Below are 15,232 nucleotides of genomic sequence, written 5' to 3' on the forward strand. Positions count from 1 at the left end.
CAGTATACCACCTGCAGAAAGTCAGGCTGAAATCCTCATCATTACAGTTGAGAGGGCCTCATTTCATGGTCTCAGCACACGTGACCCAGCTGAACGGGACATTGCCCGTTCAACCAACGTAGACGAAGAGAGCTGTTCCCATTGAACCAAGGGAGAAGAAGCTACAACTCTTTCATCTGGGTGTTTAAGTGAATGCACTCTCACAGGCTTAGGTGATCAGAGAATGGCAACATTAGGAACACTTTACACCTCCATGTTCATTCCCATTGCCTTGAAAAGGTGCACTCAGTCTGGTAAATGTCTAGTGTCCCAGGGATGGAAGGACACGCTCTGACCATCACCTTTCACATGGGGATAAATTGTTGCAAGGGCCAATGGTCTCTCTGCGACCCAGCAACATTGTAGATTGATACTAGTAGGGATGGTTTTAGGAGGGGCTCCTAGACATGGTCATCCAATCGTAAGACCAACCTATAGGTTATCTATGTGTAACCTGCTGAAATGGACCAATGTAATCAATGTAATCAGGTTCCAACCCAAAGGTTTTTTGGGTTGGAACCTGCATTTTTTATGTCACATGGTGATACAACCAGGTGACACATGCTCCAAAGACAAGAGATCTGGAGAATATTTATTTTTCTGGTCTGATCCCTGTCATTTGTATTTGCTAATAAAAGACAGTGGCCCTCATTACAAGTTTGGCGGCCGAAATCCGTTGTTACCGTGATGAACGTGACACTGGTTCTGGGACCGCATGGATGCGAAAACAAGGTGGAATTATGGCTTGTTAGCCGCGTCCCTCAGAAAAGTGCGGAACCGGTGCCACCACCAGTATGTTAACACCAACGGAGGCAGATGCAGTGGCCCAAATGCTTGCAGTACATCTGTATCTGCTTCGCGCATGCCGGACATAGCAGAGGCGGAAACACCGGTGCCGGAAATACCGTTATCTCAAAAACCGGAAAGAGAGTGGCGGCCATTACATAAATCACAATCCACTGCAATCCTCTGGTACCACAAGGCCCACAGCAACAGAGACAAGCTAGACACACCGAGGAAAATGACATCAAGGATCCCAGTCAGCCAGCAGCAGAAACCCTGTTTCAGTGAGGTGGAACTCGCACTGCTCATCGAGCACATAGTCGACAATGCAGGAGAGTTGTTCAGCGTAGACCAGAGGCGCAACACACAGCACAGATGAAAGGCCATAGGGGCTGAGGCTGCCCAGAAGGTCTCAGCTGTGGGGCTGACCCCTTGTTCGGTAAAAGACTGCCACAAGAGGTGGGATGTCCTGCGGCTGAGGGTGAGGAACATGCTGGCAGCCCACAGACAGCAATGCAGTGCCACAGGAGGCAGACCACATTCCCCACTGAAGCTGCTACCGTGGGAGGAGAGGTGTAGCAGCATGCTGCACCTCAAAGGAATCGAGGGAGTTGGTGGTGCCGAGGCCAGAGCAGTGACACCGGGCGAGGCTGGTAAGTAAAGAAAGTGCAAAGAATAAAACTCCACCAGCAATGTACAGAGAGCCACATTTCACAGACCCCATCAACCCTACTACACCCAGTACAACCATGGGACCTCCCCCAGCAATGCACAGAGAGCCACATATCACAGACCCCATCAACCCTAGCACACCCAGTACCCCCATGGCACCCCCCCAGCCCCGGGCAGACAGATGGCATGCACAAAGTGGAACCCCTGACTCACACACATGACCACAGCACACATCAATGCATGTAACCGCACCCAGATTAAGCTTGAGGAGTGTCTTGCATGTGATTGTACCATACACATCCTGTGACACCACTAACAGCAGGCCTTACCATCCCCTACAGGAACATCATCTGACACCGATGGCGGTCATCAGGCGACATCAAGGGGGATTGGATGTGGCCATCGTCGGAGTCGACAAATGTCATCCGGCACAGGCACCTCCGACACCCGTGCTGTAACCACAGTGCAGGTGCACTGCGCTCAGGAGACCCCCATCCCTGCAGCGTTAGCAGAGCAAGAGGCACCACCAGCAAATCCCCCTGCAGTGGCAGCAAACCAGGTTGCATCACCGTCAAATCCCCCTGCAGTGGCAGTAAACCAGGAGGCACCGCTGGCAAATCCCCCTCCTGCCAGCCCAATTACACCAATAAGTGCTGCAGCACCTACAGACCATTCAGAGTCTGATGGCATGGAAAGCACACCAGACCATCATGCCAGTGAGGCACCAGGGTCAGGGAATAAGGTGTGCACCTCCACGCCGGATCAATGGGGCGCATTCAGCCCAACTGGCCTCCACAGTCCAATGTACTCCCCTACGCCATTGCTGCTGGAGTTTATCTCACGCCTGCAGTGCTTTGAACAAAGTCAGATCATGCTGAGCAGACTTATGGAGCAACACGTGGAGGAATCGAGGCTCCAACGAGTTGCGGTTGCAGCGGGAGGGCAACGAAAAGTCTGTCCGACTGTTTTCGTGTGCAATTGGCCATTGTGCAACATCAAACATGTTGATGTCCAGAAGGGTACGAAAGGGCAAAAGTTTGTGATCGAACAATACGGCAACAATGTCGCTGGCCCTGCAGGCTACTACGAGCCGCCTGCCCCCACCGAACCACGCTTTACACTCCACTAGCACCACTCCTTCAAGCTCCCTGGCCGGCAGCCCCAGGAGGAGGTCTACGCGGCTGTCTGGACCAACTCCAAGGGACATTCATGGGCCCAAGCATGGAAGAAAATAGGGGGGACACAGACACTGAAGTCACACATGATTCCATTGTGTTTTGTGCCTGTGCGGTGGCTGGGTATGTTGGGGAGGTGGGGGTGGTTCATAGTAGGGATAGCTAATTGGGCTCTGGGCAGTGGGTGGGTACATTGGGGAGGTTGGGGTGGTCCATTGTGGGGATAGCTAGTTGGGGCCTGGGTGGTGGGTGGGCACTTTGGGGAGGTGGGAGTTGTCCATGGTGGAGAAAGCTAGTTGGGGCCTGGGTGGTGGGTGGGCACTTTGGGGAGGTGGGAGTTCTCCATAGTGGAGAAAGCTGGTTGGGGCCTGGGTCGTGGGTGGGCACTTTGGGGAGGTGGGAGTTGTCCATATTGGAGAAAGCTAGTTGGGGCATCCCTACATTGGGGAGGTGGGAGGTCACGAGTGGGCATTCTTTCTTATTGCACCTGTCCCATTTGTTCTTTTCTTAATACACTGGTTTGCAAGTTTGAATTACGAGTTGACAATCTTCTTCTGTGTGCGTATTAATCATTTAGTGTAAGTGCACCATGTGCATTTGAAGTTGTTCAGAAACATTGTCTACAAGTGCTCCCCGTGCATGTAGTACATCAATGGCACCCCCGCCCATCCCATCATCTTCATTATCATCATCCTCTTCATTCTCATCTGCTGGCTCCATCTCTGGGGCAATGGAATGTTCCTGCGTATGCACATATTGTGCAGCATGGCACATGCCAGCACAATTTTGCCTACCTTCACGGGCTGTAGTGCAATGCCCCGCTGGATCGGCTGAGGCAGCAGAACCTGGCCCTCAGCAGTACAAAGGTCTGCTCTATCACGCCCCGTGTCCGTATGTGTGCCCGGTTGTAGGCCTCCTCATGCCTGTTCCGTGGCCCTTGGATGGGTGTCATGAGACATGGCGTGAGTGCATATCCGGCATCACCTGCATGGGGGTGACAGTAAGGAGACATGTTAGTGGTTTGTTGTTGCAAATGATAGCATGTACAGACTCTCTATATGAGATCAGCACAGAACTCGATTCAACCCACAGATGTGCCATCTAGTATGACTATGAATGACATTTCTATTCTGCACACTTGGGCCACACATTCCTGCAGGGACTGTTTTGTCTGATGCCTCCATTCGTGGTGTGCTGCTAGGCAACTACATGTCTCATTCATTGCAATTTACCCAATTATGTGTTCTAATATAGTAGGTGCCTCATGCATGGTGAGGTGCTGGCAGGATCTGCGTCAGGCAGATGCAGCCCACACGATCGGAGGGGACTACTGCACACAGCATGATGTGTAGCCATCATGTACATGGGTATAGCTACTACTTATTCACCAGTGGAGATCCTCGCAGCCAAATGTTGCCATTGCATGGTGTGCCACTCCATGGCTAGGGCATTTTTATGATTAGCCAGGGTATGTATTACTGTGACATGGCATACTGCCGTTTTCCAGTTGCAGCGGTAAACTGGGTAGACTCTGTTGATTGTCCATTGCCCCCCCCCCCCCAACTACACAGAGGTCATGCATTAGCAGTTCTACTCACCCAATAGCCAGGGACACTGTGGTGGTTGTCTATCCCCCCCAACTACACAGAGGCCATGCACTGTCAGTTCTACTCACCCAACAACCAGGGACACTGTGGTGGTTGTCTATTGTCCCCCGTCCCAACTACACTGAGGTCATTCATTGGCAGTTCTACTCATCCAACAGCCATGTCCTTTGTTCCACATAACGTGCCATGTACCCTGGCAAACTGGAGTTCCACAATACCATTGAGTAGTGTGTGGACCCTGGGAAATGTGCACAGCAATGCGTGATGAGTTGTGCATCACAGACCATCTGCACGTTGAGTGAGTGAAATTGTTTCCAATTGTGATACACCACCTCAATTGCATGTCTGACAGTCAACTCCACATGCGTGCAATCTAATGCGCCACTGCAATTGTGCATGTGAGCAAGGGCATGCAAGGCCACTTTGGTGGCATTCACCTGTGCAGGGGTTCGGGGTAGGGCAATGTGGTTGACACATGGCACAGCAGCACATCCAGTAGCTGGAAGAATATCCTTGAAAAATAGGGTTGTGACAGCCTGTGCCGCTCCCCAAAGGTGTGCTGATAGGTTCCAGTAGCAAGAAAGTGCAGTACAGAGACTAACTTCAGCAGGGGTGGGATTGCAGTACGGATGTTGATGAGGCTGCTGATGTCTTGTTCAATGAGGGTGACAATTGATAATATTGTGGCCCTGTCAAGCCGGTATAATGTATGTATTTGACTTGGGGTCAGGTTCCAGGGTGAGGCCCTGATGTGGGGTTTTGCTGGCTGCCTACAGGGTGGTACCTGCTGCACATTGATGTTTGGGATGGCCACCGGGCTCCTCATTTGCCTCCTGTGCCTAGGCCACCTCCTCCTCTGCCTCAGTGCTGCTTCTAACTCCACTGTTGCTTGCAAGTTCCCCATCCCAATTGCTGCTAGGCCGACTGCCAGCATGGTTGTGTTGGAACGTGGGTTGGGTGTGCGTGTGGCCCTTTTGTAGGCTCCCAGTGGCCTATGATGTGCAGCTGGCCTAATTGTGAACACCTGGGGCTTGTTGCAGTTCAGCTGCCACTGTTTAACGCCTAGTCCACGGTGCCGGTGTTAAAGGTGCAGTGTTCACAGTACTATTGCAATATTTTTGCCGGTGTTTCCGTGTATGTGGTACTCGTAATCTACCTGGTATTGCACCATGCCGGTAATTGAGGGAGCTCTGCTGAGTTGTCCAACTGTTTGAGGTCACAGTGCTGCCAGGTGCGGTAGCACCATGGGGGTCGCTTTGCGCAGCTGGTATTTCCACCATCGCGGGTCAGAATGTGCCGGACCGGAAAACAGTTCCCGGTGTGGTTCTACCAGCACCATTGATTCCGACCACCAAATTTGTAATGAGGGCCGGTAAAATTTGGCGCTATGGCTGCGTCTCCCCTTCTTGTGGCTGGGAGTCGTTGATGGGCTTGAGTGTTCTCTGCTAATAATTGGGGTGACTACTAGAGGGCCCCCACGACGCTACATAACAGTCTCTAAGTGGCCACGTAATTGGTCTGGCTGTTAACGAGGTAGCGGCTTGAATGCTCCGGCTCAGGGAGAGGAGATCAATGCTAAAGGAATAGAAACAGTGGAACAGGGTCTCCATAGAACTGCGAAAGCTGTCGCTTGAAGAGAAGGAGGCCAATAGATCCACCTCTAGTGAAAACAACAGTATTGGCTCAGAACAGAGTGCCCTCGATAAGCCCTGGTGGCACTTCCCCAAAGACTTAGTACAGGCTTACAAAGTGGGGAGGGATATTTTTGACTGGTTTGAATCATTTGAGCTGGCTTTTCAGCTACAGTAGGTAGACCAGGTACTGCGGGGTGCAGCCCTGATGAGTCGCTTACTGACACCAGGGACTGATGAAATTCTTTAGTTAACTCCTGAGGAAAGCCTATTAATGAGTGCATGAAGGCGGACCTCCTCAGGAAGTTCTGCAAAACCCCATAACAGTATCTCAAGAGCTTCGGAGAGCTCAGAATGATCAGTGAGCAGACATTTGAAGCATTCATTCACTTGTCATTGAAATATCTGACCAGGTGGGTGGCTGGTAAAAGTTGACACATTTAAAGGCATGCACAGTTTGATTGTGTGTGAGAATGTATTGAAGAATTGTGTGGTTGACCTAAACCAACATTTTCTGGACAAGACTATCACAGGCCCTAGCAAGCTTGCAAAAGCTGCCAATAGGTTTGTGAGCACTCATGTCCAGAGAAAGGCTCAGGGGAGCACACCCAAACCAAAAGAAAAATGGCCGGACAAGAAAGTAAACAAGGATTGGAAGGACAAATGTCCAACCCACTCCTCTTCAAAGTCAGGTCCCCAAAAGAATGAAGGGAAATCCCAAAACTTTAGTTCAGCTATACACACTGAAAAGAAGAGTGCAGCCACCCCTATAAATGGGACACCTGCGCTCTCACCACCCAAAGGATGTGTAAAGAGCTGGGCTATAGGAAATGGGATCCTGCTTGCAAGGGCTTACTCAAGAACGTCACAGTGAATGTTGGACCCATGAAAGAGGCCATCACTAGTGTGGACCTCCTAGAAGAGGACTTCTCACTAGGCCAAGGAGTGGCCAAATGTGGATTGGTTATAATGAGTGGGAATGGTACTGGGTCTCCAGAAGAGATCCCAGTTCCTAATTATACTCAACTCTATTTAGAACATGTGTATATCAGTGGACACAAAACTCCTGCGTTCCGTGACACCATGGCTAGTGTCACTACTATCACCCGATAGTGGGTACAGCCAGGCCAGTATATTGATGGGCCTGATTGTATCTTCACTGGGTTTGACGGAAAGAGTAAGTGCCCCTTGGCAATAGCACAGTTCAGCTGGTGAGGTGAAATGACCCAGCACTGTGTAGCAGTGAGAGGCTCCATCTGTGTCCCGTATCTGTTTGGTAATGATCTTCCTGAACCCGATATTGCCGCAGCATCTACCTGATCGAGGGCCAAAGAGATCACTGGATTGAACATTCTCAGAGCCTTTGGGCCTGGAATGCTTCCATAGGGTGTGCTGGAAGGACTGGTGTGGCCTGTAGCCCCTAGTCCAGTTCCACAGACTCTCTGAGTCATCTACTCCTGTGGGAGAGGGGCCAGTAGCCACTGAGGACCGCACTTTGGTAGCAGGGGACTCATTGACTTCAGAGTTGCCTGGCGCAGTGAAGGAACCTGAGGTGGAGGACCAGGTGGGCACAGATCTGAAGGGCCTGCTCAAGTTGGATGAGTTTGCATCAGGTGGGGGACCAGATCAGATTGACTTCTTCACAGCCCAGAAACAGTGTCCCACTCTGATGGGTCTGTGGTAGAAGGTGGAGGAGCAGGCTATGGACGAGGCCACTTGACTGTTCAAAGTGTACTGGGAGAATGGACTCCTGTACAGTGAGCCAAAAGATCCTGAGGACGAGGGCACCAGAAGGTTGTTGATTCCCCAATGCCACAGAAAGTTCATTTTGGATTTGGCTCACCAAAACCCTTTAGCGGGTCACTTGGGAGTGACTAAGACATTTAACCGGTTGGCTGTGCACTTTTACTAGCCACATTTTGGCGTAAAGGTTAAGGAATTTGTTTGGCCCTGCCCAACTTGTCAAGCTTCTGGCAAGTTAGGTGGTGCCATAAATGCCCCCTTAATTCGACTACCCATGGCTGGACGGCCTTTCAAGAGAATAGGCATGGATATTGTGGGTCCTTTGGATCCTCAAACCAGCTCATGGAATAGATACATCTTGGTCATGGTAGATCATGCCACAAAGAACCCTGAGGCTGTCCCTCCGAGAAGCATAAAAGCCCCTGTGGTTGTGAAGGCTCTGATTGGGATATCCTGCTGTCTTGGATTCCCCAAGGAAGTCATTTCTGACAGGGGATAAAACTTCATATCAGCATATATAAAGGCTATGTGGGAAGAGTGTGGAGTCACCTACCAGTTCTCTACATCGTCCCATCCACAAACAAATGGGCTTGTTGAGTGGTTCAACAAGACCCTGAAAGGTATGATAGGTGGCTTGTAAAAGCACCTGAGGAGATAATGGGATATTCTCCTGCCATGACCTTTGTTTGCCTAAAGGGAGGTGCCACATAACTGAGTAGGGTTTAGCCCTTTTAGCTTCTGTTTGGACACCCTGTATGAGGTCCCCACAATCTATTGAAAGAGGGATGGGAAGGCAACCCTTTGTCCCCTACACAGCATGTGGCAGATTATGCGCTTGGCCTTCGGTCTACAATGAAAGTACATGGAACAGTCAACGAGAAACCTAAAGGCCAATCAGGAGCTTGTGAAGCACTGGCACAACCAGAAGGCCACAGTAACAGTCTAGTTCCATGCCAGCAGGCATGGATTATGGAGCCTGTTAAACCCAGTGCTTTTCAGGACAAGTGTCCTGGGACTTACTGTGTGCTGGAAAAAGTCAGTGAGGTGAACTATCTCATTGATGTGAAAGGACCTAAACATATGTGAAGGGTCTTTCACGTCAACCGGCTAAAACCGCATTATAGAAGGGATACATTGGTCATGGCATTAGTGACTGATGGAGAGACTGAGGAGGAGACAGATCCCCCTCCCAGACCTTGTGCACACTGAAGCCACAGATGGGTCAGTTGAAGGTGTCAACCTTGCAATGGAACTGTCAGAGCAACAAATGAAAAACTGTTGCCTCTTACTGGTACAGTTTGCCGATGTGTTTTCTCTGTCCCCAGGTCGCACAGATGAACCCATGATGTGGACACAGTATGCCAGTGAAAAGTAGAATTCACCAAATGTCTGATAAGGTCAGGGACACCATCAAGGAGGACATTTCCAAGATGTTGTCCCTAAGAGTGATGGATAGCCAGCATCCCACAGCCCCTTGGCTATCCCAGTGGTACTGTCCATAAAAAGACCAGTTGTGGGAAGACAGAAGTTCAATTTTGTGTGGACTACAGGGGGCTCATTTCTGTCACAAAGACAGATGCTCACCCCAGTCCTCGGGCAAATGAGCTCATTGACAAGCTTGGTGCTGCCAAGTACATGAGTCCCTTTGACCTCACGGCAGGGTATTGGAAGGTAGGCTTGACAGATGGAGAAAGAAAGAGGTCAGCATTCTAATCCCAGAAAGCACATTATCAGCCCACTGTGATGCCTGCGGATTGAGGAATGCCCCTAACACTTTTTGGCACATTATTAACCAGGTTGTGTCTGATCTGGAAAACTTCAGCGTTGCCTATTTAGATGGCATTGTTGTGTTCAGCCACACCTGGGAGGATCACTTATCCCACCTGAACCAAGTGCTCAGGCGCTGCAGAATGCAGGTCTGACTGTCAAGGCCATGAAGTTCCAGATAGCACAGGGCATCGTAACTTACGTAGGCCACCTGGTCAGTGGAGGTACGAAACAATCTGTCGAAGCGAAGGTACAGGTTGTGAAGGATTGGGACATCCCCCCACACAGGCACATGTAAGAGCCTTTCTAGGTCTCACTGGGTACTGACAGTCATTCATCAAGGGGCATGAAACCATTGCCATGCCCTTGAATGATGTAACTTCCAAGAGGATGCCGAAGAAGGCAACTTGTAACCCCTCCTGTCAAATATCCTTTCAGGATTTAAAGGATGGTTGTAGAGAGCCCCAGTTCTGAAAGTCCCAGACTATGGTCAGAAGTTCGTTATCCAGACAGACGTCTGTGATTTTGGGATTGGAGCAGTGTTAGCGCAGCTGAGCTCTCAGGGGGTAGAGCAACCTGTCACCTACATTAGCAGGCAATTGACAAAAAAGGGAAACAACCTAGGCTGTTGTTGAAAAAGAGGCTTACGCGGTCATGTGGGCCATAAAGAAGCTGAAACCCTGCATCTTTGGGTCACACTTTACTATCCAGACAGACCACTGGCCTCCTCAATGGTTAAAGGCCATGCAAGTGGGGAACAATAAGCTTTTGCGTTGGGCCATATCCCTACAGGGATTAGATATGTACATCCAGCTCCAAGAATAGAAATGCAGTTGGCCTAAGCTGGTGCTTTTGCGTTGATGATGAACAAGACCCTAAGTAGGCTAGTGGTTCAAATGTTGAGGTTGGGGGGCATGTGAGGAATTCGACCATCCATATGATGGGTGTGCGCTCACATGGGATTTTTTGAAATTTTATATGAAATTGAATGATTGTAGATCAACCTCTGGGAAATGTTTGGGCTAATCCGCACACATTTTCTACCACATGACAAACACAGCCTAGAGGTGCCGTCCCCCCTGTCATATTTAGTTGGACTATGACAGCCAAGAGCACATCAAGGCATCTTAGAAGGGTGTAGGCAAAAACTTCATCCTGCCATGGCCAACCTAATTAACCAACAAAGGCTGCATGGATCGGCCCTTTCCTTTATTAGATGCCATTGGTAGCCCCACCTACTAATCAGAGTTCATTCAAACAGGCCATCGGGAAGCCTGGTCGCAAGACTAACAAAGGACAGGAAAACCCCAACAACCTTTAATATGCACTGTGTCAACCTGAAGCCAGCTCCCGCCTCTCATTGTCAAGGGCAGTGACATGTCATGTCAGGAACTATGGGCCTCATTATGAGACCGGCGGTAGCCGTGCCAGTAAAACTTTGGACCTGCATATTAATACTACAAAATCATCTGTAATGGTTTGTTTAGGGAATACAATATTGTGCAAATTCCCCAAAATTTGGTGTGATGGGCTGGTGATCCCCAGATATAACCAATTTGACTAAATCAGGGTATGTTTTAATTATAATTTTAATGGGAATGCACATGTACAGAAAGAAGTCTCAGTAATGAAACAATCAGTTGGTGGCATCTATAGATTTATGAAGCAGCACAAGCAGCAACTGCTCTGTATCGTGGAAAAGATCTGTAATGCTCGCATTATAGGGGCAATCAAATACGGCACTGCAATCTGGGAGTATGCAGATAATGGCATGCTGCAAAAAGAGCTCCTGGATTTACCTGTGTCAGCGCCAAATTTTGCATCTCATAAACAGATAGGCTTGGCCTTTCTTTAAGATCTATTGGCCTTGGAGCCTTGCATGTTATGGTTGCATGTCTGGTCTAATCCGAAGGCAGGGCTTACACAGAAATTGTTGAAGGATTTATTGGGCAAAAGGGGTGCCAACAAAGTCGGAAGGCTAGAAAATGTAAAGAAAATGTTGGGGAACGTGAATGCCAGTCATAAGATTACTAAACCCCTTCTACTGGACAATGGCAGGTGTCATATCCTAAGGAAGAAACTAGTGGAGTGAATATGATGCCAGAGAGATGCAGAAGCTACTGAAACCAATGAACAGACAATACATAGGAATATCATCAAATACAATCAAGGAATACCTTGTCTCGTCTAATTGCAAGTACCAAAGGGCACCTATCACAAGGGTACACGTTGGGTGCATGGAGTTTGGTCAGGTACTAAGTCAGAGATCAGGCTTGGAATTTGAAACTAAAAGCCCTTTGCGCCAAGCTGCGCATGAAGATCTAGTACATTTCTTATTTTTTTGTCCAGCTTCTTGTGAATCAAGGAACACATATTTGCTGTCACTGTTTTTCGGAAGAGGATTCAGTCTGTATAGGCCAGATCTTTACTATTTGCTGAAAGTAGCCTCACCAGCTATAGCTTGGAATCAATCCCTATATTTAAGAAAAGCCTGACGAATATGAGAAAGGAGACAAATAGAAGAACATGCAACTATAGGAAGAAGTGATGATATTAGATGACTCGGTTCTATACGCCTTATGTTTGCTAAGGCTTTCATTGGGTTTTAGACAATTTTTATGGATGTCAAATTGTATTGTATGTGATCGTGTTAATGAATTGCTGCTCTATATTTCTAATATTTGGAAAAAAGTTTGTTTCTAAGATTTAGACAATTTCTAATAGTGTGAAATTGTCTTATGTAAGCAATATTGTAAATTAATTATTAACTCATGTTTTAATGTTTGGAATAGTTTTTGTCTAATGGTTGTGTATGATGTATCTTTTTATGGATTTTCTTTTTAATCATAAATAAAGAAATTACTTACTTACTTACTTACTAGTAGTCATCCCCACAGGAAGACCCCATTCAGAAGGTACGAGTATGTGGTTTGGCGGTGACTGAAAGTCTATTCTCGCTGCAACTTGCCGCTTTAATCAGTACCCAAAGAGAGCTCCACTAACTAGAGAGACCCTTTGATACACAACAGACAGAAAGATGAGTGGGACTTAGTATTACATGTTTTCACCCCTTAACTTTGTTTTTGCCAAACATTCTGGTTATGACCTCTTGCATACAGGAGATTGTTGGTGGGGTCTCAGGATTGGTTCATTAAGGTAGGCTTAGCCTACACCCATCACTGTGGCCCATTTGACTGTAAAAGAGGGCTCAGCCCATCTTTTGGGCTGATCATCTGAAGACATTGCAAGTAAAAACAGAACTCATTTGGACCCTGGCTGAAGCTACAGTCTGCCTTACAGCTTCGCAAGTGAAGGAAACCAGGATTTCCAATGAGAAAAGCATGATTCCTCCCCTAAAAATCTCACAGGGAACATAGGGAGATACTGATTCCAGAGGACACTCCAGCAGATCCAGAAATGGTACCCAGCCAGCACACAGCGTACCCTGCTAGGCTCTGCAAGCAAGCTTCCTAGGTGGGAAGTGCCAAAGAGTCTCTGCACCAAACCAATGACAAGGCTATTGCATGCAACACTCTCCTCAGCTTTGGGCCGTCCACCCTAAAGAGTGACACAAGCCCAGTGAAGAAGCTAGGAGGCGTGCATAGACAAGCATCAAACAGTGTCCACCTTAAATGACATTTTTGAGCCAGTCGAGCCCCTCGAGCTCCAATCGACAGCACTGCTGTTGTCATGCACAGTTACTAACTTCATCCAAGAAGCCTCAACCAGTGCTTCAGACCCACCAACCAACACTGAGACGATTCCTGACCCTTAGCTGCCATGTAGGTCAGCATGCAGCTGTCCATCCATTCTCACTTGCCGAACTGCCTGCCGCCTGATATCCGCAGCTGTCTCCCATCTTAAACTCTGGCACAGGAACTGCAAAGCACCCTGAAACTGACCCGACCCTTCTAAGGCTCCTAGCTCCCTTTGTGCTGAAACCAAGTATCCTTGAACTATTTTGATTAATTAATTCACCAACTGCCCTCCTGTCAGTATCCAGAGTGCATCCCTTTTCCTTCTTTGAAACTGTCTGTCCTGTGCATTCCTTTACAGGGTGGGCTGTATATCGTAGCATGCTATAACTGTCTGTTTTGTTGATAATGAAGTAGATATTTTGATACAACCTTGACTGGACAGTACCTTTTATCATTGGGTAATATTTGTATTTTTGCTGTGTTGTAACTAACCAACGATCCACGACCTTGCAGAGATAAGCCTGCCATTCCGTCCACGTTACCAAAATTGGACAAGGAGGTTTATTTTCTTGTGTTTCCAATCTGTTTGGATCCCTTCTTGTGTACTAGAGGTGTGGGGCCTATTGATGGTTTAGAAACAGATAGTCATCTCTGGACGACTGGTGCCCCGGAAGTTGATTCATCACAATCTGTTCATTGTCGGTGATGTGTATTGTGGCCTCACTTTGTGTGTCATGTTGATTCTGTGATTTCTGCTCAGGGACGGGTACGCATGTGCCTGACATGTAGGAGTGTGGCCATCAGACATCTTGAGGGTGCACAGGATCATTTTCATATTTAATCCCATGTGAAGGGGTACTGTGTGTTTGGCATCAGTGTGGTGGTGTTGTAGAAGTGAAGACTTCAATTGTGTGTGTGATGGTATACATACAGGTATAGTTGTGGTGATTTGTGGATGTCTCATGATGGTTTTTGTAGTCTCTCATTGGGGATGGATTGCCACCAACTCATGCATTTTGCCACATGTTCCAGATGTTTTCATTGTGTGTTGCATCTGGTGCCCTCTATATTGCCTCTGCACATTTGCTATTTGAGTTTATTTTGAGTTGATTACATGTCATGTCCACTGTTGTTCAGGTGCTCCATTGGCACATGCTTGAAATTGTGTATGTTCCCACAATCCATGCACTGTTGTGTGCATTTGGCATTGTGGGTGCTTTGATGAGACGTGGCCTCACTGTGGTTGGTTGGCCTGGACAAATCACTTATGCATTTTACATTTGATTGCTGTGTCACTCACATGTCATGGTCACCTACCCACACATATCTGCAGTCCAGCACTACTTGCTCTCATGTCATGTACCACCTCTGCCACCTCTGCCACTGAAATGCAGATGAGTCCCATGATTGCTGATTCAGTGTGGCGGCACACATTTCATGTCTCACTGAGTCACACATTCTCTGACTGGCTTCTCGTCATCCATACACAGGCCTATAATGTTTTTGTCACTGAGAGGGACTTTGCCACCCCTACCACCATGGCTACTTTTGCACAGGATGAAATGCACCCAGTGATTCTTTGTGGATATGCACAATCTATGATTCTCTGTACTTCTGTCCTCCAGAGTCATTCACTTGCAGTGCTTTGAGGGCATTGCAATGACACATGGGCACTTTACACATGCCACTTTGCATTGCATTTCCATATCACATGTACATGGGCTGCCCACAGTGTAGGTGGTAGGTGGTGCAACAGCGTGCTGTACAGTGGATGTGTTGTAGATTCAGGTCTACCAGAGAGTGACAGAAGATGCTCCAGTCTTGGATTCAAAAACAGTGCTCCAGGTTTGTCATGTTGGTGGAGGATATGTGGCAGGTAAACTTCATTGGGGACGCAGACCAGAGAGGTTGAGGTAAGTTGCAGCTCCACATTGGACTGGTATGGTGGCAGCCTGTCAGTGGGCTGCCTGGGAATGTGGCAGAGGTCAGGGAGTTGTGGGGAGTGGGATGCTCTCTCAGGGGGCTGATTGGGGTAGTGACAGAGGTGAGGCAGCCGGTGGGTGGTGTCAGGACTTGGGAGGTCTGCCTGGGGTAGTGGTGGGGGTCAGGGAAGTGGG

Source organism: Ambystoma mexicanum, chromosome 5p, assembly GCF_040938575.1.
Source record: "Ambystoma mexicanum isolate Mex_15411 chromosome 5p, UKY_AmexF1_1, whole genome shotgun sequence".
Classification (NCBI taxonomy): domain Eukaryota; kingdom Metazoa; phylum Chordata; class Amphibia; order Caudata; family Ambystomatidae; genus Ambystoma; species Ambystoma mexicanum.